The sequence below is a fragment of the Canis aureus genome, chromosome 14, assembly GCF_053574225.1.
Source record: "Canis aureus isolate CA01 chromosome 14, VMU_Caureus_v.1.0, whole genome shotgun sequence".
Taxonomy (NCBI): domain Eukaryota; kingdom Metazoa; phylum Chordata; class Mammalia; order Carnivora; family Canidae; genus Canis; species Canis aureus.
In genome coordinates, this window is record NC_135624.1 from 11054935 (window position 1) to 11078251 (window position 23317).

Here is a 23317-nt window from a genome sequence, read left to right on the forward strand (position 1 = left end):
AAAATGAAAGACTTCAGGGCCAATTCAGGAGCAGAAAAGCATAGTTCCACAAGTAGGAATGTTTCCACAAATAGGCAAAGCAAGCAACTGTGCATGTTTAATTACCACAAATATTCTTCACCATCTCAGCATGGAGAATTGGTTTTCCTATCTTCATACTTTCACATGACATCTCTTCCTATGCTATGTCTAAAACAAAACATTTTCTCATTAGATTGCCATGTGTTTCTTAAGACACTACTGAATTATAACCAATTTGAGGGCAAACATAAGTTCTCAGAGAGCCTGCAACAGTGTTCTGCAATTGGCAAATTTTCATTGAAAAAAATTTGCTATCTCATTGTTGCGATTTTATGGATATCAAATCACTCATCCTACTCTGACACACATTTAAATATTTTCCATTCTAAATACATTTTCTATCCCAAACACCAATTATACCACTTGATTTCCTAACAACAAAGATTTCATTTCTTTAGGCTTGGAAATTTCTTAATCTTTAACTATGTCCCATTAAAAATGCAAATATATCTGGACAGAGTGAACCAAAGGTCTCCTGCCATGGCAATGTGTGACTGCTCTCTCAAGGTATCTCCTTTATCAGGTCCTTGCTTTCTAGTGTCTTCTTTATCTAATACCTGGAGAAGGGATGCAGAAGATAATATGGGTATTTTATTTTCCCTAGCATGGAACTTAAAATTAGTTGCCAGTTTGCATGAGTCTATTAAGTCAAAGAATTGATTCTAACTCTTCTTGAAATTTTTCATTTGTAACTCTGATAAAACCTGTTGCTTAAAAACCAAATTCTACTTGGCTTTGTCTGAGTCCAGAGACATTTTATTTAGGCCCAGGGTTGTTTACTTAAATAGCTAGCTTAACTAGTGAGTAGCTGAACCCATTTTTTTTTTCCCTGAAAGTCTTCACCACTTGAATGATCATGATGTTCCCTTTTGGTATTTTGGGGGGAAAACATTAATTTTTATAAAGCCCAGGAAGAACAAAAGATTAGGCTAAGTGGTTATGGCCTATATTCCCCTATTATGTCTAAATATTCAGTGTTTGAAAGAAAATAGAAAATTTCACAATTTTCAAAAATTTAACTCCAACTGTCTTAATCCACAAGGGGAATGTCAGGATTGCAACAGATGAGGAGACCTGTTTCTAATTGAGAAAGCTCTGCTTTACTCACCAGCCTTGTTGTCTGTGGGTTAAGGCTTTTAAAGTTTGGAGAAATTCACTCCCTTGCTCTTTACTTCTTTATGAAGTCTTTAAATGTTCTCCACTCCTTTCTGGCTCTTTCAAGAATAATTAGTACCCTCATCAATTTCCCTGCCCTAGCTGGTTTGACAAACAAGTGCCATTTGAGTGAAATGTTTGCATTCTTCACTGAGCAGAATTTGGGGGCAGTTTCTGATTCGATAGATTTCACAGCAATGATGCTCCCAAGAGAGTCATAAATGAAGTTGTGGCAACTCAAGCAGTTTTGACGACCAACAGTGTTGTGTTACATCTTTGAATTGGCCTCTCATTTCAGTAATTAACAGGTGCGGTGCAGGAAGCCTTTGATTCCAGCTCCACTTAATTCAACAGCCTGCTTTTGCTTCCCTACTAAGTCTAAGAAACAATATCAGGCTTCCAGAAGAGTGACTAGACTTCTGTATTTAGATTATTTCAGGAATAATTAGTTAGAAAAATCAACTCATAGAATCAAATAGGCACAGTTCCTAAATCTTTCTTTTTGCAATTTTATAAGTAGAATAGCTTCTTTCCAGCTATATGTCTAAAGTAAAAATCTTTTTCCTATCAGAACTACATAATAAATTACAATTGTTAACCAGTAAGACCATCGTGAATCATCAGTCTAAAGATGAGCCATTTTTGTGGATTTCTTCCCTTTTTTCTCCAAGTTGCCTGCACATGAACAATATCATTCCAGATACTTGCTATTTTGAATGATGATCAGAAAGGAGTGTGGAAGGATGTAACAATAATAATTCACTTTACTGTTTGTTTTCAACAACAACAGTTGGTTGGGGGGTAACAGAATTTGTGAGAGGATAGACAACTCTGTTAAGAGGTTTTCCCAATTGCATTGACGTCCCTTCACTCATCAGCATGTGCAAAGCATCAACTGTATACTAAGTATTTCAGTTGGCTCTAGGTGAAATACTCAGGAAAAACACATTGTTCTTGCCTTTTTGAGAATGACACATGAAATAAAGAGTAGTACAAACAGCTAAATGGGTCAAGAAATTACAAATAAAGGGAATAGGATCTTGGAGCTGAAATTGTCAGGAAGGTTTTTTTTTTTTTACTTTGAAAAAAGTAAAAGGAAAGTCATTGAAGGCAAGGGCAGAGAAGCAAGAATCAACTATGTACACTGAACATGTAAGGTTAAGTCAGCTGTACATACTGAGAAGTAGGACATCATTCAAGTAGCTATGGAACCACTTATTCTCCAGGTAGGAATAATGGAATTCACAGGGAGAGAGAAACTCAAGTTTCTTAATCAGAGACCCAATGCAGAGAAGGCTTTTGTATATGTCATTATTGCAATCTGGATTACACTTGATGTCCAGTATCAGTTTCAGGTCACTTATCAAAGAATAACTTGAGGTACACAAGCATGAATAATAATATGAACAATCAGGAAAGTGCTGAAAATACACCAGCTTTGGTTGGTTATCCTGGAATTGACATTAATTAAAATAGACTGAAGTTAATGAGTGAGCTTGAGTTCTAAGTAATTTTGAATATTATTTCCAAAGTCACTCTAGCCATCCATGTTTCCAAATGATTCACTTTAAATAATTATAAGGCAAAATTATTACCTGAGTTGTGACTAAATCCAGACATCTAAGACAGGCAACCTACAGAGCAGGTTATTAACATATTCCTTATCGTGACACTTAAGACTCTGGAAAAATAAGGGCTTCTTATTTACAAGTTTATGGATTTCACTGGAACCACAGATGACCTTCTAATCCCTTCAGTCAGTCTTCAGAGACATCTCACCAACAATATGTGTTTGAAAGTAGAGTCATCATTAGAAGATCTGGACTTAAATTTGGGATTTATGATCAGTACAATATTCATGATATACACTGCAGTGTGAATAAGGCTTTGGTATAGTTTGACATTCACTGGAGGATATTTTAAAGGCAAAACTTGGCTTTAGTTTTAGTCAATGGTTTCTTCGTTATCTAAAACAGAAGAAAGCATTTATCAAGGCATCAATCAAAGTTTCAGATGTCTCAGAATGTAAAATTATTTAAGGGGACTCAAGGGAGCTGTTGCAAACTGTCTACCTAAAATGACTTCAAAAAAAAAAAAATGACTTCAATGTTATTTTTAATTTTAATATGAATACTAAAGTTATCTGATTATAGCAACTTTGTGTTATACTTACACAAGAACAGATTCATGACCCTGCTTTCAAGCTGAATTTAAACCTTAGAGAGACTCCAAAGTATAAATAAAACATTGTAATCAATACCACCCTTTTGACAAAACTCTGGGAAATAAGTTAGAAATTCCATTTTTCTAAGATGAAACATAAAATAGCAAGATTTTCTAAATGTAGTTTACATGATATATTTTGCTGCATCCTCAGTGTTGTTTTCAAAACATAGAAATTATAACTACAACATTTTGAATTGAGAACACCGAATACTTTGGAACCACTAGAAATACTTCCACATACTACTACTTTTTATGCATGATTTTATGTTAATTCATTCATTTTACAAATATTTATTTAGTACATATTATGCATCAAAGGCCATGATAGATGCTAGAACACAAAAAGAAATTGAGGGGAAAACTAATTTTGCTATTGCCCATTCTCCCATTATCTCAAGGTATTCCCTCCAAGTTCTTAGAGTGTTTGGCCCATGATCTTTTCATTTGTTTTCTAATCTAAAGAAAGTTTTAGTTAAATGTGTGGATGTTTAATCTAGGCTGATTTTTAGCAGAAAATTAGAATTAATTGATATATCTCCCTATCCTTTTAAGATTGGTATTGCAAGTAGAATGCTTTAGTGAATTCTCGATCTTTGAAGGATAAGAGTCCCAAAATAGTTTCTAACTCAAGAAAAAGACTGTATCAGACTTCGAGATGTCATCAAAGAAGGCACAGAGCTAATAAAGAGAAAGCAGGGGTTGAAGGTAAGCCAACGTTTATCTTGATTCCAGGAGTCAAAAGGCAGAAGATGAAGAATGCAAATAAAGAAAAGCATGTGGCCGACTTTGAAGCCACTCATCTTTTAAGAGTTCATAAAATTCTACAGAGAAACAGTGTGAGCGTGTGTGTGAATTAATTATGTTAGAATCCTTGACAGACACATTGTGTGTGGACAGAAAAACCAATCCAAATCAAGTGGACAAAAGACAGGGAGGCCTTCTTCTTCCATGTGGTTAGCCAGGCATGGATTTCACCTTTTATGATAAATGTGGGTATGTTGTAAATATATCAAAAAAGTATGGAAGACAAAAAAATGAACCAACAAAAATACTCACAATGACTTCTGCGTTAGCTGCATGTGAAAATTGCAGAGGTGTGAAGCTCATACTATAAATGAATACAAGCAAGATAGGAATGTGGCCTTGGGGGAAATAGCAAGCATTATGTTTATCCGCATGATGATAGGTTTTGTGGGCAAAACATCTGAAAACTTAAAGTGCAGGTCTGGACAGGAGGAGTAGTAAGGTTGGCTTAGACAGGTAGATCTGGGAATGATCTGCAAAATGATGCTGTTTTAGCTGGGAGAGTACAGGGGTCTGCCAAGGTGAGGGAGGTCTGGGTGCCACATAATCCAGGAACAGAGCCAAGTTGGAGCTGGTCCCAGACCCAGATAGAGGAAGGCTGAGGTGGGAGCGTAGAGGGAACTTTACTGGCATCTGGAGTTTCAAGATTATCTGTACTAATCCTGCCTCTCTCTATGGTTAGAGGGTAATTCAGAAGCTTAAAACTAGCAAAACTTAAAAAAAAAAAATTTAAAACCAAAGAGAAGAAAAATGCTTGAAAGAAAGGAGACAAGCAAACATAGTGGTCATACTGCCATACAACAAACACGGTGAGGATGGGCAAACAGAATGTCCACCACATACATTTAGGTTACTTTACTTTTTTTTTTTTTTTATTTCAGTAATTTATTACAGTGCCTTACCGTGTCGCCTGAAATGCATATTTGATTTGGGTTTTAGTTGTACTTGCCTTCGCTGACATTATGGATTAATGTTATAGATCAGTACCTGAGAATCTAATTCCTCTACTCCGTGCAGAGCACCTCACTGATTTTCTGGGTAACACAGATTACCCTGAGGACTTGCAGGTCTGGCTGAGAAGTTAAGAAGGATAAAGAAACTTTGAGCAGGGGTCAGAAATATGCTTAGTTGAGGACTGAACTCAAGTCAATTGCAGTTACAGAACGGCACAATTAATTGGCAGGATCAGTGTAGGCTAGAGAAATACAGGGAAAGGTCCAGGGAAGAGGAATCTGTGCAGAGATTTGAAGGATGGGTAGGGTTTGACTGGACAGGAAAGGAGAAAGGCATTATTGGTATGAAAAATGGCATGAAGATGGGACCAAAAAGGGCAAGATAAGCAGGCTCTCAAACATAAACAAGGTATGTTTCAAAGTTGTGGGAACTCAAGTTATCTAGATGGAGGACTTGCAGAGCTGGGATGAGGGATTGGGATTTGAAGCTACATGTAGGCGACTTGCCTTTACACTTGGAGGGTGAGGTCAGATTGAGTCTGCTAAGGTAGGGGCCTGATTGCCAGGACCAGTGGAGCCTAGAAGAGGTGACAGGGGACAAGCGTTCCTTCCCACACCACAGCTAATGAAGAGCCAGCTCTGCCAAAAGTCCATTCACTGCATTGGAAATGCTCCTCTGCACAGGCAGCTGAGAGCTGGGCCCAGCACTGACCAACAGCCTGCACCTAGGCCTTCCTATCTTCGCGAGGCTATTAGCTGCAATCCTAACACTCCATCAAATCAAAGCTTCATGCTTAAGACTTGGCTGCTTGTATAGTTTAAGTAGTTAAATGAAAGCTAGAAATTTAGCTCTTAGCAAAGAACAATGTATAAGGTAATTGGCAAAAAAAAAAAAAAAAAAAAAAAAGGACAATGTGGATTCTTCCCTGAAACCAGCACACCCTAATTTCTCCGCCCCACCTTGGATTTTCTTTCCACAATCTAAATGCTATTATGTTCTTTATTTTTTAAAACTGCTTCTGGCTAAGATCAGCAGTGGTGGTTTAGGAAGTGTGATCCCATGGGCAGCAGCAGCACCTCACCTGGGAACATGTTAGAAATATACATTCCTATATCCCACCTCAGGCCTACTTAATCAGAATTCTGTGAGTGAGGCCCAGCAATCTGTGTTTTAAAGAGTCATCCAGGTGATTCCCATGCACGGTAAAGTACAGCACTACTCACCTGCAGGACGCAGTGATGACTCCTTAGAATATCACAGGAGGCCTTTTAGGTCTGTTCCTAACCTACTTCACAAGCCATGGTCAACCTTTGCCCTGGCCTGCAACCCTATCTGGACACTCAACACAAGGGCATTGCAGACATGCAGAATTTTCAGTCTCCTAACCACACCGAACTCTTTAATAAATGCTCGTGATCACGTCACTCTGTGTGATAACTCCCCACTTTTCAAGTCCACCCTCAACATCTCCTGGTTATGGCCAGCACTTACTCTCTCCTATGGTCCCAAAGCCCTGTGCTTACCCTGCTAATAGAATAATTATCACAATGAATTAAACGCTCTGAATATATGTCTGTCTAGGTTAAGGACAGGATCTTACTGCATTCAACTCAGAATACTTACCCACACGGGAGATTCAGGACCCTGAGCTGAATCTGTTCAGCTCACTGTTCTGCTGACCAGCTGGTGTCCTCGGCCACATGACCTGGCCCTCTGCTGCCCTGTCTTGATTTCTGCATCTGTAAAGTAAGGGGACAGATTAAGAAATCCCCAGGGTGTCTGACATTAGAAATCTGCATTTCTAACCAGCAGCCAGGTGATTAGTATGCATGAAGTTTGAGAACCACTATTGATGGCCACGGTACCTATAAACTTTAAATGTATTTAGGACAATTTTATCTTCCTTTACTGCTGTCACTACATTCCCGTGACAGGACAACTGGGTGGCTCAGAGTTTGAGCCACATGAGCCACATGGGCTCCATGCAGGGAACCTGCTTCTCCCTCTGCCTATGTCTCTGCCTCTCTCTTTCTGTGTCTCTCATGAATAAATAAATAAAATCTTAAAATAATAAAATAAAATAAAATAAAATAAAATAAAATAAAATAAAATAATAAAATAAAATAAAATAAAATAAAATAAAATAAAATAAAATAAAATAAAATAAAATAAAATAAAATAAAATAAATTCCCGTGGCACCAGCACACCATAGAGTAAGCCAGCCCAGGGGTCCTCACAACCATTAGCTGAGAACTCACCTGCATGAAACCGTCTCCTGTTTTGGTCTTTGGAGGCCTGGCAAAGAGCTTAGCTGGAAGCTCCTTAAAGTTATCAGTAACTTGGAGAAACCACTGAAGTCAGGCCCAGGCACAAAGCGAGGAATTAAAAACTAAGAATAAATATGTGGGACACATTTCTGTTTGTTTGACTAACCAAATTAAAGAAATGATTTAATAAATCAATAATCATATATTCAAATAATCAAAGTAGTTCCCAGTGGAAGATAAAAGGGCATAGCCTCTCCAGCCCCGGTAGCTCACGAGTGTCACGGTGTAGAGATTTTGTAAAGCGATAAACACCCAGGAATGTGTATATATGGACTATCGACGTGTTCTTTCCCTTATCAGCAAACGTCTGCCTCAGTGGCAGAGACAGACCACCCACAGTACCTCGAAGCTGCAGTTTGCTACCAGCAATGATTTGGTTAAGCTTTGATTAAACCTAGGAATGTAAAGCACGGAAAGGTCTGGAACCCGACACAACCCTTTGACACCACGCTGTCTGTCATTAATGATCATGCACCATTAGATGTTCAGCTTTGAAAATGAAATTAGACGACTCCAGTTTTCAGCCCTAACCCTGCTGTGTTTGGAGACTTCCTGATTTACTGCTTCGCCTTTTAACTATTTTCAGGCGATTGGGAGTTGGGGGCAGGGTAAAGAGTCCAGGGATCAAGTGAGTACAAACAAGGCATCTCAACTACCATCAGGGGAAGCGACTTTCTGCTCAGATAAGTCACCAGGTCAAAAGAGCTTTATTCCCACGTTGAATTAATCTTCCTTTTCTTTTTTCTTTTTTTTTTTTTTTTTTTTTTTTTTTTTTTTCCTTTTTCAAGCTAGGTGTAAGAATTTCCTTGCTGGGACATCATGCAAGAAATATTCAGTATCCTTTTTCACTTCCTTTTAAAAACAACAGCAATAATGTTAGAGTTCCCTGGGGTCCCTCCTATATGTCTCAAAGGTTCTTTTCCTTTTAACAATATATGAGTGTATCTGAAGGCTCCAGATCTCATCCCACATATAGTGTGGTGTTCACAGCGGGGTCCGAAATATGTATAAAGCTTGTTGGGTGAACAAATGACCACATTTGCCTCTCAGTTCAATAGCTGTGGTTTGCACATAAAAGCAAATTTTAGACAACAGTAAAATTACAGGCAGTTGACCCAGACCTCTTCCTGCTAACAGCTGACTTGTTATTCTTAGGTTCACTTTTTTTGGCTCCTGAGTCTATGGCTACCCACTCCCTGCACCCCTCCACCCACCACAGCTTTTTGACTAATTAGACTTGGGAATCTCTCTCAGCCCTAGGTTTGGCGGACTCCTGGGATTTCAGTGTCAAGGGATTCCTACTTCCATCTCCACCTAGTGGAATGCTTCAGGAAGGCCTAAAATTCAACTCCTCCATTCCCTGAGATGAGAGAGATTTGGGCATAATCCATCTAGCTAGGGGAGAGGGGCTAGAGCAAACTTTATTTTCTTTGGATCCTTCTCATATATAGAGATGGTTTAACAGAATTCAATCATTTTTATTCTGCTCACTGATGTGATTACATTGTTGTCACTGCCATACAAAGACTTTTCAAGTATAATATAACCTCCATAAAATTTGTTCCAGGTAAAGAGATAGGACATTACCATTCTAGCTACTCCATCAGCGCTGCTTCAGGAATTAGGAGGCTATTAGTAAATCAGCCAACCACGGCACTGAGAAATTTTATTTTAGTTATCAAACAGCCATATCATTTACCATGAAACAGATGCTGTTTTATGTACTTCGTATTAGTTTATTTAATTTTCAAAACAACATAAGAGGCAGGTACTATTATTAGCTCTATTTTAAAATGTGGAAAGGGAGACGACACAGGGAGCTAAGTGACTTACCCAAGGTCACTCAGGTAATGAATGGCAGAGCTGGGATTTGAATCTAGCCAACTCCAGGTACAAGACCTGTGCTTCTAGCCATTTACTATGTTGACTGGTCACCTACGGTCTGGTATTTCATGAAGAAACTTAAGTTGTAGATAAATGATCATTTAATGATATCATTAAATATAATTAATCATAAAAACAGGATAAATAGTTTTACTAAAATAATAAGAGAAAAAAAGAATCTCTCATTATTTGAGGATATAGTCCTTGTTCTGATATGTATTATACCAATAGTTTTGATATTCATATTAAAATGAGATTACTGATATTTTTACTATGATATATATTCATTATAACCTCAGTATTTGTTCCTTTTTTGTTTCTCATACATAAAAAATATATCTAACATAAAATTTCTCATTTTCAAGTGGAAAATTCAGTAGCACTAGTTACCTTCACAATGTGTACAACCATCACTACCATCTCTAAAATTTTTCATTGCACCAAACAGATACTCTTATACCTGTTCTGCAGTAATTTTCCATTACTCCTTCTGTAACTTTTTTTTTTCTAAGATTTTATTCACTCATTCATGATAGACACACAGAGAGAGAGAGAGGCAGAGACAGGCAGAGGGAGAAGCAGGCTCCATGCAGGGAGCCTGATGCGGGATTCGATCCTCGGACCCCAGGAACATGCCCTGGGTCAAAGGCAGGCGCTAAACCACTGAGCCTCTGAGGGATCCCCTGTGACTTTTAATATACTATCCATCTCTCTATGAAAGTACCCATTCTAGATATTTCATGTAAGTGGAATCCTTTTGTGTCCTTTTGTGTCTGGCTTATTTCACTCAGCATAATATTTTCAAAGTTCATCTACAATGTAGCAGAACCTTATTCCTTCTGTGTCAAAAATATTCCATTGTATGGATATACCACTTTTTGTCTATCCATTCATCGATTGATGACCACTTGGAATGTGTTGGCCATTTTTTGGCTGTTGTGAATAAAGCCTCAGTAAACACTAATGTACATGTTTCTGCTGGACTCCTGTTTTTAATTCTTTTGGAATTGCTAAATCATACGGTGGTTCTGCTTAGTTTTTTGAGGAACTGCCAACTGTTTTCAATATCGGCTGCACAATTTTACATCCTCATCAGCAACATAAAAGGGTGCCAATCTCTCTCTCAGCAACACTGGTTATTTGCTGGGTTTTACTCATTATAGTCTCCTAGTAGGTGTGAAGTGCTATTTCATTGTGTTTTTGATTTGCATTTCCCTAATGACTAATGATGTTGAAATCTTATGGCATGCTTATTGGTCATTTATAGATTTACGTATCTTTTTTCAAGAAATGTCTAAGTCCTTTGTATGTTTTTTAATTGCATTGTTTATATTTCTATTGTTGAGTTGTATGAGTTCTTTATATAATCTGGATATTAAACTGTGTCTATCCTTATGCCAGATCACACTGTTTTTATTGCTGTAGAAAATGACATCTATCTAAGTATATTCTAATCAACCATTATAAGATTTGGTCAGCATCTTTGTATAGGTAGATCATTTGTATTTCATAAAACAGCTTAATTAGCTAAAGCTGATTTCTCTAAACATGTAATTCCAATATTAGAGAATTGAATCTCACTAATATCAAGTTGCCTTTTCATTCTGGCAAACTGAAGATTTTGAAGGTCATATGACTAGTTCTGGCCAACAGACACTGAGCAGACCTGATGGGTGTCACTTCTAGGCCAAACATAAAAGAGTAGCTATGAGATTTTATGGTTCTCTTCTGTTTTGGCAACCAGTGAAATGGTGGGTTGTAGATAGGGGCAGCTATATGGAGCCCAGCCTGTCCCTGAGTGACTATGTGGAGCAGAGACCCTCTCACACCGGTACCCCACCTTAGGTGGCCTGTAATAGACAAGTAGCATGTGTGACAAATCACTTTTTGGTGTGATAAGCCACAGGGATTTGGAGGGATGTTTGTTAAAATAGCACAGTATTCTCAGAGTATGGTCCCTGGACCAAGAGCATCAGCTTCATCATGGAACTTATTAGAAATACAAATTCTCAAGTCCCCCTCCAGAATACTCTGTCCAGATCTTGGAGGGGGAGCAGCAATCTACTAAAATATCTCCAGGATATTCTCATGCAAGTTAAAGTTTGAATACCACCGCAGTAGCATAATCTAGCCTATCCTATCTCATAGTTGGTGATGGTTTTTTTTTTTTTTAACTTGTTGAATAATTAAGTACAGTCTGTGTATAGGAAATGGTAAAAGTAAAACTGTGACTACACATTTTTCATCATGATCATCTTTACCATTCCTATTGCTACTACCTTACTTAGGGTGTATTGAGTTTAGCTGCAGAATAGGATATGTGAAGAGCAGTTATGGGAAAGAAGATGGTGAATAAAGCTTTGGACCACGCCAGAATGATGTGTGCACAATCACTCTGTTCTTCAGCTCCTCGGTACTTTTTGATTGGAGTAATTGCAGAAACATCCTAACTCTCTCTTCTGTGTTTAGTATTTCTCTACTCTAGTCCCCCTACATTAAGTTTGCATTAATCTTTAAGAAATTCAGTTTTGATTACATCATTATTCTTTTTAACAACTTGATTGTGATTTAGTTCATATCTAGGAATTTGGATTTAAGGGAGGGTTTCCACCATTACTAGAACTGATAATAATTGTTCACTGTGGTAAAACTGCTTGCATGAGGAATATGGATTATGCTCAACTCCTGCTATCCTTTAGGGATACTGAAATTTTCATCCATGCTAGGCAGAGCGCCTAGGTGACCAGCTCCAGTAAAAACCTGAGTCTCTGATGACCTTCCCTGCTAAACATCTTTCCACATGTGTTATCATAGCATGGGCTAGAGGAATTATGGATCTGTGTGACTCTGCTGGGAAAGGACTCTTGGAAATTTGCACCTGCTTTCCTCTGCATCTCACCTCATTCACCTTTTGTTTTGCTGATTTAGTTCATTACCTTGTGCTGAACTATAAATCATAGCCTTGAGTACAACTGTATGCTAGGTCTGTTGAGTTGTCCTAGTGAATTGTGTAACTGAGGGTAGTTTTGAGGGTCCCCAATGTAACCTCCAAATGTTAGCTTCCACTAATTTCTAAGTGATTGCTCTATTGTTTTTGAGAATGCCCTCAGGCATAAATTGCTCCACAGTTTCATCCAACTTCTTGGCCTCACCTGCCTGGAGTAGAGCTCTCATTACACTGATCAGGGAAAGGAGTGGAACTAGGTTATGATTAAGCTGTCATAGACTCTCACCATTTTTAATAAGAGCTAGTAGATTTTCCTGAATAAATATTTCCCCATTTAAAATTTCCAGAGCCAAGTGGTTGCTTTTAAATTATTATTTATAACTTTTTATAATTTTCATAATTTAAATGGTTACTTAACTAGGGAAGTATTCCCTGAACTCCTTAACACCATCATTCTGGAAGTCCTATTTCTGATCATATCATTATTACATACCAAATTGTCAAAGACTCCCTATTTCCTACCACAATAAAATCTATATTCCATAGCTTGATTTCAAGGCCCTGCATAAGTTGGACCCATAGGGTATCACTATAACCACGAGAGAACGAGTATCACGTTCTTCAAGCATATCTCATGCTGTTTGCTCTGTCAAAACTTTCATCTCCTTTCATACCATAACATATATTCACATTCTTCATCATGTCAATATAAATACCTCTTTCTGTATTCTTTGCTAATTTTCCAACTTATAGTTGCCTTTCTCTAAATAATGTGTTAGAATTTAGAGACACCAATCACTTTATCTTTTTCTAATTGTGGACAAATATTAATAGAAGCTATCATTCACTGCAGAGAGCACAACACCTGCCACATACTAGGCCCTTTGGAAATATTTCTTGTTCCATGAGCAAATGGCTGAATGAGAACAAATTATGGCTGAAAGAATGTCAAAAGTTAGGACTTCACCATTTAAAGAGCACTTGTCCCAGCAGCAAAGTCAGCTGAGGTTATCGTCATTACTCCCATGAGGAAATTAGGGCTTTGGAGTTTAAGATTCTTACCTAAGATCATACTGAGGTACTAAGTAGCCATTGCACATCTGAGTTCATAGCCTGCTCTTTAAGAACCAAATTCTTTCTATAATGAAAGGGATCAGGAAAAGAAAGTGCCTTCTACCCTGAGCCTACTCATTTTTCAATTAAAAAGGAGTAAGGGCAGTTTAACAATAAGGAGAAAAAGATAAAGGAACCCCTTTCTGACATTTTTGCTTACATATCTAAAATGTAAACCTAAGATTTCAGTAATGAATGTTGGTTATATAATAGATAGTAACAAAGTAGGTCTATTCTGCACAAAAATGCTCTGTGCTAACCTAACCACATGGCCATTTTATTACAGTGACTATGTTGTTTTGAAAAATAACTCATTCCACTGGAGATGAAAGATAAGTGACTGCAGAATGTGGAGCAAAAAGGGGAACTTTTGTTGTATGTATGAGCAAGGCAAAGGTTAGACAAGAGTGGCCTGAAGAAAAGGGTTTTAGAAGGAAGTAACTCCTGGGTGATGGTACATGTTATTTAAAATGACATTTGCACATTTTTAAAGTCACTGAATCACCTGTGTCGCCATTCTTTCACAGCTTCTTTACTGACAAAAAAGTCCCATTTAATTAATGCTCAACAGATTTTGTTCACAACCACACTTGGCACTGTGTCAGATTCCTCCACTTAGACAAGAAATTATCAACAGAAGGACTTTTTTTTTTTTTTTGTAGATTTGGTTAAGAAGTTGAGGAATATATCTTTATCCAGCATGCTGGAGAGGCAGAACCAATATCATAACACAGTATCCTCTACCACAAATCCTGAAACTTGAGCATCCTTTGGCCCCCTTTAAAATGGGCATAATATTGTCATGGATGTGTTGCCCTAAAGTTTGAAAAAAATCACGGGAATATTTCTAGCAAAATGTCTGGCATATTATTTACTCAAGAGATTTCTTCTTTCTCTTTTTTAAAAGAGTTATTTGAGAGAGAGAGAGAGAGAGAGAACAAGGAAAGCAAGGGGATGAGGAGGAGCAGAGGAATAAGGAGAGGAAGAGAATTTCAAGCATATTCCACACTGAGCGTGGAGCCCAAGCCAGCTGATTCCACAACCCTGAGATCTTGACCTGAGCAAAAATCAAGAGTCTACTGCCCAACCGACTGAAACACTCAGGTGTTCCTCAAGAGGGTTTTTCTTGCCTGCCTTGACTTTTCACCACTATTGCACTCTAGATGAGGTCCCAGATCCCCTGGTTGGTTTTACCAAACATATGCAAAATATAAAAACATATGCAAAAAATTGTTGATGATGCAATACATTAAGGGGGTTTGAATTTCCCCATTATTCGCTTATTTTAATCATGCCGTTATAGTGGTGGTGGGAGTGGGTGAGTAGCAAAGGAAACTTGAAATAGTGTATTTATAGGAGTTCATAAAAATAATAGATGTATTATTATCCTATGTACTAATCCTATGTACTTTCCAATTTGAAAAATATTTTCATGTATGTAGTCTCACTTCATTCTCCCCAAGCATGCTGATGTAGATGTGCCTATCTTCATTTTACAGATGAAGAGACTGAAGTTCAGAGAGGACCAATGATATAGTGTTACTTTTAGAGGACCTCAAAAAGTGTTAGAATGAAAACATTCACATGAGTGACCACATTTTCTATGGAGGAGAAAGAAATGGTCATCTTATAACGCCCCGTAGAAAGAAAGATTGCAATAGATAGGTAGTTATAGATTAGGAGTGAGGTGTCATAGATCTATTTATGCGTGGGGGTGATGAACAAAATTTATTTTGGGATTGTACTTGCAGTTATCTAACTTCTCACATCTGGTATAAGGTATCTTTTTGAAAATAATTTTCATACTCCCTTTCTTCTTATTTCTGTAGAATTTCCGATGAATATACATCACATTTTATAGTGAAAACATTTACGCTTTTAGTTATCATATTTATCTTTATAAAAAGCACTTATTGAGTAACAACAAAGAATTGGGAGTGGAATGTAAAAACTATTTTATTGATCATTTCCTCATTTTTACTTCACTTTTAATGAATAGGTAAAAGAGTCCAAAGAATAGGTTGAAATGCCATTTTTGTCAATATATCTTTATTCATTTTCTCTTAACTTTAAATCCCTCTAAATATTTTGGCTTCATGTTGTATTATTTTAAAATCCTATGCCTTTCATTCCTTTCTCTAACTATAGTTTGATGAAGACCAATACTTATGTGGCTTGTTTCCAGTTAAACCAGAGGTGTAAAATACTAAATACATAATTTTAGGAACCTATTTACTTTCAAAATGTAAAAAAGATTTCAAAAGAAAATACTAAAGAACCAAAATAGATGAGTTCCAGAAAATAAATAAACAACTTAGGCATACTTGAGTTTTGGAGAAATAAAATAAAATAATGTATTTTGGATTATAGTCTCCTATACTATTAATTGAATTATTTGGATGAAATGTTTTCTGCACATTGTATATTATTATTATTATTTAATTAGCATAAAACAGATAATTTTAGATTGCCTGGCTATAGACAAAGGAGATTTAACATAAACATAATAGAGAGTTTTATTCCTCCCTGGAAATATATATTAAATTGTATTTGAGATTCATTTTAGAGAAAATTTAAATCTTGATTTGTAGTCTGATTCTTGCTAAGAGATTGAAATCCTTTTTAAAAAATTGTTATCTCTGATAACATTGCCCAGAACACTTGCTGAAGATAAACACAATGGAATCAACACTGTAATATGATATTTCCTCATGGAATACCAAGCTTATCCCTCGTGGGACACAAAACCCATAATCAACTGGCAGGGTTATGAAGGTCTTTCTTACACACTAGATTGATCTGATAATCCATACCATGTTTGGACATATTTTATGCATTACAACTTATATTCTTCTGCTTCTATGGCAACTGACGGCTTTGTAAACTTTTGGAACACTAGGGAAAGAAACATATTGGCAGAATGCTTAGGTTTTCATTTTTTCCATAAGATAGAAAAAGCAAGATACTCAACAACTAACTGTGATGATGTGACAAGAGATTATTTAATTATTCTTGACATGCTCCTATGCAGCCAAGAAGTAATCTTAACTTTGTTAAAGGCCTGCATTGATTTAAAAACAAACTCAAATACAAAAATTTATTTTTCTTATTTAATGAAATAATAGATTTTTCAGCCCAACAGCACACATGTGAAGCATATATACTATTTTGGTACAGCCATGGAAATGAAACATTTCAATTTTGAGTATCCAAATGGATTTGAGTTCTCAGCCATTGTGTTTTTAAAGATAGAAAGTTAATTGGATATTTAAAATCTCAAGTTTCTTAAATCTATTTTACATGAGAAAATTTAGTTAAATATTTGCAGTTTTTGGATAAAATGTTTTAGTTTTCTTAATTGTTTAATGATTTCCATTGAGATGGGTCAGGGTTTGGTAAAAACTATGGCCTATGAGCCAAAGCCAACCTATTGATCTTTTTGTATGTCTTATGATCTAAGAATGATATTTGCATTCTTAAATGGTTGAGAAAAATTTAAAGAAAAATATTTCATAACATGAAAATCATCTAAAATTTACATTTTAGTGTTCAAAAGTAAAGTTTTATTAGAACATAGTTATCTCCATTCATTTATGTATAGTCTATGGCTTTTTTTGTGCTATAGTAGCAGAATTGAGTACTTGGAATAGAGATCAGATGGCCCACATTGCTAAAATATTCATTATCTGGCTCTTTATAGAATAAGTTTGCTGGCCCAGGGATTCTTACCTCTAAATCTCAGACAGCTACTAAAATGCACACATAATCTCACACACACACACACACACACACACACACACAATGCATCCTAAGTGTGTGCCCTATGAAAATGTTTTCATTCCAAACACTTGGATTTGTGGGAACTATCATTTCATATTTTTAATGTTCTTTTTAAGTCTAAAAATTGTTAGGAAAACCATCTATCTTTACCATCCAATTGTGATAGTTAAAAAAACCTAGACAACATTTTGTGCAAATATAAATCCCACAGATTAAATGTACTTAAATCCTGGAGTCATAAATTGATTGGACTGCTTTAGGAGGCATCCATATTCTCCTTCCTTATTCCCCACCATTGGATTGAAATACTGACATAGTCACTATTAGGACATTTGTTGTCTACACGGTTATTCAGAGTGCTCTGTCAGATTATTACTGAAAAATCATGGAAACTAGAGTTGTTTTTTAAAAATATTTATTTATTTATTTTTTTCATGAGAGAGAGAGAGAGTCAGAGACACAGACAGAGGGAGAAGCAGGCTCCATGCTGGCAGCCCAACGCGGGACTCGATCCCGGGACCCCAGGATCACACTCTGGGCCAAAGGCAGGCGCTGAACCACTGAGCCATCCAGGGATTCCCTAGAGTTGTTTTTAACAATCTGTATTGTCTTGACTAGAAAGCCAATTTTATCTTACTTAACAGTCTCACAGAAAATTGACATCATAACTGTATGATATGATAGGACGCATCCAACATATTTTACAGTGTTCTCTATTTTCCAGAGAAAGAGAGCTCAAATAAAGATAGCTTTCAGACTGTGAAGAATTCTGGGGAGGGCATAGCTTGTGGGGGAGGTACAAAGAAGAAGCCAAAGGATTTAGGCTTCTTGACCTTTGTGCCTTTCAGCTGGAGTAGTTTTGCTTTTATTTTCTGATATTTTAGGTCCTATTTGAGGATTTACAGTGCTTCAACTCTTGCAGATGCAGTGGCTTTATACTGTGTCAACACAGCCTGACTAGAACTACATTTTCCAGACTCTCCTCCCCTGTATTCAGATTAGGGCTGGCCACAAGAGAAGTTTGCCGTAGAGTATCATCATACTCTGAGGTTCAGCGGAGAGACCAACACATACACATTGTCGCTGATCTGCCAAATTATTTTGTTCACATGAGACAACAACTGGTCCCACAGCTCCTTCAGCTTGCCCATGTCCTTGGCTAGTCATGATGCAACTCTGCTGTGGTGACGTGGGGTATCTTCTTCTATAGGTCATCCACATCATCACAGGTTGAGAGGGTAAGATGAAGAGGAAGAGGTGAGTTCCAGTTTGACCTCATGGGTCCCTGTTGTTCTTGAGAGCCTATTAGTTCATCTCTCCCTGCTTCATGTTTAAGATTCTTCCCAGATGCTGATTCTGCTGACCTAGTACCATTTTGGGCCCAACTTCCAGACATAGATGCAACCGCCTTCTATAGACTGCCTCATGGCTCACATCTTGATATTTGGTATGATACTGAAAACAAGTCCCTTACTCCACCTCACTCAAAGAAGTTCGCTCTTTGGAACCATAATAGGTATACTGAAAGTGTCTGAAAGCTTCTCATTATCCATACACATTGTTTCAAAAGTCAAGAAACTGCAGCCAAGAAAACCAGCAGCAGTGGGAGTCATTGTCATCATAGTGGTAGTAATGTTAGTAGTAGTAAACATGGACCAGTGCTTACTTAGTGAATACTAGAACCCCTCAACCCTGATCCTCATTGTAACCTTAACCTAATCCTCATTATAGCCCTGTGAGTTAGGGGTACTGTTTTTCCCATTTTAAAGGCAAGAAAAACCAAAACACAGAGAATGTCAATTTAAGGCATGAGGTCAAAGATATTTAATAGCGGAGTTGGAATTTGAATTAAAGCAGTTTGACTCCTTCAAAATTTATCTTTGATGGTAGAATTTTATAAAAATGTAATGAAGAAGAATTTTTTCCAGCTCTATGTTTTCCTAGGCAATTGCTTAAATAATTTGCAAATATTGAATACTTAACATAGGGCCTGTTCTAGCAAGCAAGACAAATACAGTTCCTGCCCAGAGGGAGCGAATATGTATTTTGCTATCCCTGCATTTGTGAAATGAGAATTGTGCTACTGTTGGAGGCCACCTCTCTCACTCTCTATCTCTGCATGTAGTTATATTTCATTTCATTCAAAACATAAATATATTAGAGGGGATTTGAGGAAAAGCATAGGCATTTAGATCAAATGTATGAAATAGCAAGAAATAATAAAAACTGTAGTTTCCAAAATATTTAAAATAGAATTTATGCTCTTAAAAGTGTAATCATGTGACATGAAAATTACAAAACACATACTTTGGGAAGAGAATTATGTAAGTCCCTTCTCTAATTCACAAATGAATAGGTCAAAAATGTACTGGAGCCAACCATATGTCATGAATAAGCCACAGTGGTAGAAAGCCTTCAGACACTTAGACTGTTTGGAGAACCCCGGTAATGCTCACGCTGGAGATTCTTGGTAACTTGTATAATTGACTATAAACTAGAGTCAATAGTAATCCTGGCTGTACTGTGAACTTCTGTGATTCAATAATTGTCTTTTCAGAAAGCTCAAGCTTCTGTGACAAGTTCCAAGTTTTTAAATTGTCTCCATAAATGTGCCTTTCTTTGCTTGTGAAGAAGGGCTTAGGGCGAAGGCATATCAAGTCACAACGAGCATTTCCGCCTAGCATGTCAAGTGGGTGGCCATCCCTCTGGGGACCAGTGTTGGAAAAAGGCATCTAGCCAGGATGGGGCCACTCCTGGATTCTGGCTATATTTCCTTCTTTGCTTCAGAGATGGTTCTGATAAAACCGTTATCTTTTTCTCACAAATAAATCATCAGAAGCTCATAGTCAATGTGTCTAGGGGCGTGAACTCTGGTCACAAGTGTGTTAATCTATTGAATTCTGCTAAACCATTTCTTTTTGTGACACAGGACATTCTTAACTTACAAAATATCACCATTTAGGTTGGCATGGTAACTTCTCTTTTGAGACCCTTTGTTTTCAGGCCTCATTTATAGACTTACAAAGAGTCACCACATCTTTGTCAGTCTTTATCAATTTGTTTATTCAGAATCGTATCTTTTTTTAAAAAAGATTTTATTTATTTATTCATGAGAGACAGAGAGAGAAAGAGGCAAAGACACAGGCAGAGGGAGAAGCAGGCTCTCTGCAGGAGCCCTATGTGGGACTCAATCCCGGACCCCCGGATCACAACCTGAGTCAAAGGCAGATGCTCAATGGCTGAACCAGCCAGGCATCCCCAGAATCGTATCTTGAAAAGGTTTTGCAAAATGTTGAGACTGTCTCAGGCACGGTGTTTGTTTGCTTGGCTCTATAGCTCTCTGTGGCCTGAATGCTCAGTTCTTTTTGTCTTCTCTTTGCTGGATGAGCTCTGCTGACACAGAGGATGCTTCGTTCTCCTCCTTTGGATGGGAGGTGTTTCACTTCCACTCGTGCATGAGGCAAGTGGAGCCAGAGTCGAGACCAGAGGCGGAACTCGGGATCTGACAAGATGTCTGGGCTGCCCTGCAGGATTATCAAGGAGACCCAGCGTTTGCTGGCAGAACCAGTTCCTGGCATTAAAGCAGAACCAGATGAGAGCGACGCCTGTTATTTTCATGTAGTCATTGCTGGCCCCCAGGATTCCCTCTTCGAGGGAAGGACTTTTACACTTGAACTATTCCTTCCAGAAGAATACCCGGTGGCAGCCCCTAAAGTACGTTTCACAACCAAAATTTATCATCCTAATGTAGACTAGTTGGGAAGAATATGTTTAGGTATTTTGAAAGATAAGTGGTCCCCAGCGCTGCAGATCTGCACAGTTCTGCTATCGATCCAGGCTTTGTTAAGTGCTCCCAATCCAGATGATCCGTTAGCAAATGATGTAGCGGAGCAGTGGAAGACCAACGAAGCCCAAGTCATAGAAACAGCGAGAGCATGGACTAGGCTATATGCCATGAATAATATCTAAAATCCATCCGATCATCAGGTGTGCATCACTTCTCCTGTTCTGCCAAGACTTCTTCCTTTTTTGTTTGTATTTAATGGGCACAGTCTTAGAAACATTACAGAATAAAAGCCCAGACATCTTCAGTCCTTTGGTGATTAAATGCACCCTAGAAAATCTATGTCTTGTCCTGATTCACTGTTGTAAAGCACGAGCAGAGGTTAGAAGTACCATCTGGATTGTTGTGAAACGTTTAAAAGCAGTGGCCCCTCTGCTTTTGTTCATTTTCCCCATCATGGTTTAAGTATAAAGCACTGTGAATGGGTAGTTGTCAGGGTTAGCTGCAGGGGTGTGGGTGTTTTTCTTTATTATTTTTTTGAGGGGGAGAGGTAGTTTTATTTTAATTTTATGGACTCCTTTCCCCCTTTTTATGTGATCTAATTGCATCGGTTAAAAGCAGCTAGCCAGTTCTTTAGAATATGCTCTCTAGCCAAGCCTAACTTTATTTAGACGCTGTAGAGGGACAAGCTTTATTGTTTGAACCAAAATGGGAACATTAAACACACATCACAGCCCTCACTAATAACATTGTGACTTTGCTGTCAAGTGTAGAATCCTTCCTTCAAGAAAAAGCTTGTGACCATTTTTTATGGCTTGTCTGGAAACTTCTGTAAATCTTATGTTTTAGTAAAATATTTTCTGCTATTCTAAAAAAAAGTAGATGGGTGGGGTTTCTCACTTCTTAGTGTTAGTGTTGAAAACTAGCTCCCCTGTTGCATCGCACCATGTAAAGATTTTGATGTAACACTATTATAGTTAGGTCAGGGGCACTTCTGCTAAGCAACTTCACACCCACTATCATGTGGGATTAGGGATTTGGGGACCTGCTTATCTGCATTTAACTCCCATGGCTGTTGAAGGCATTAGAAACAATAGAATAAGCTAAAATATGGTTCACAACACATCCGTGAGCCTCATGATATTGGTTGTGCTTTAGATAACATATTTTACAATATGTGACTTTTTTTTACATGTGTTCTAGGGAGCATGAGACTTCTGTTTTTTTTGTTTTATTTTTTTAAAGATTTTATTTATTTATTCATGAGAGACACACACACAGAGAGAGAGAGAGGCAGAGACAAGGCAGAGGGAGAAGCAGGCTCCATGCAGGGAGCCTGACATGGGACTCGATCCTGGGTCTCCAGGATCATGCCCTGGGCTGAAGGCGGCAGTAAACCGCTGGGCCACCCGGGCTGCCCTGTTGGAGACTTTTGAATAAGAGTTCGATGAGAAAAGAGTTTTGCTTCTGGGAAAATGCCACACGGTATAATTACCTCATGGCAAATTACAACTATGCTTGCATATTAAAGGCAAGTAATTCTGCAATAAATATACCTATTTATTTTTTTCCCCAGTATTTCTGGTATTAATTTGGACACAGAGTTCCTTATTTTTGTCGAATCCCTTTTTCATCTGGAAGGTGACATTGACTGAAAAGCAAAGTGCAGAACCACATTATTGATTGTGCTCACATGAAAAATGAAAATGGACATCTGTTTATACCTCAAAATGTAAGGACAGGAAGGGTCGATGAGGCAATGTAACATAGATTCATGCCCTCATTTCATATCAGGATTTAAAAAAGGGGCAGCTTTGACGTAGATGGAACTGGAGGGTATTATGCTGAGTGAAATAAGTCAATTGGAGAAGGACAAACATTATATGGTCTCATTCATTTGGGGAATATAAAAAATAGTGAAAGGGAATAAAGGGGAAAGGAGAAAAAATGAGTGGGAAATATCAGAAAGGGAGACACAACATGAGAGACTCGTAACTCTGGGAAACGAACTAGGGGTGGTGGAAGGGGAGGAGGGCGGGGGGTGGGGGTGACTGGGTGACGGGCACTGAGCGGGACACTTGATGGGATGAGCACTGGGTGTTATTCTGTATGTTGACAAATTGAACACCAATAAAAAATAAATATATTAAAAAAATAAAAAAGGGGCAGCTATCGAAAGTCTTTGCAGACCTCAAAGACTCACAGACTACTTGCGTGGGAAGGATAGGATAAAACATTTCATGGAGTGATGCAGTAAGACT

At 37.7% G+C, this 23317-nt stretch overlaps 1 pseudogene across 1 annotated transcript in view; it reads left to right on the forward strand.

Annotated features, from left to right (window-relative positions):
- Window positions 1-21396, forward strand: part of LOC144283169 (ubiquitin-conjugating enzyme E2 N pseudogene) — a 67716-nt pseudogene extending 46320 nt beyond the window's left edge. Inside the window, exon 5 of the transcript XR_013351577.1 lies at window positions 20661-21396. The product of XR_013351577.1 is annotated as a ubiquitin-conjugating enzyme E2 N pseudogene (transcript). The remainder of the gene's footprint in view (window positions 1-20660) is intronic.
- Window positions 21397-23317: the final 1921 nt, after the last annotated feature.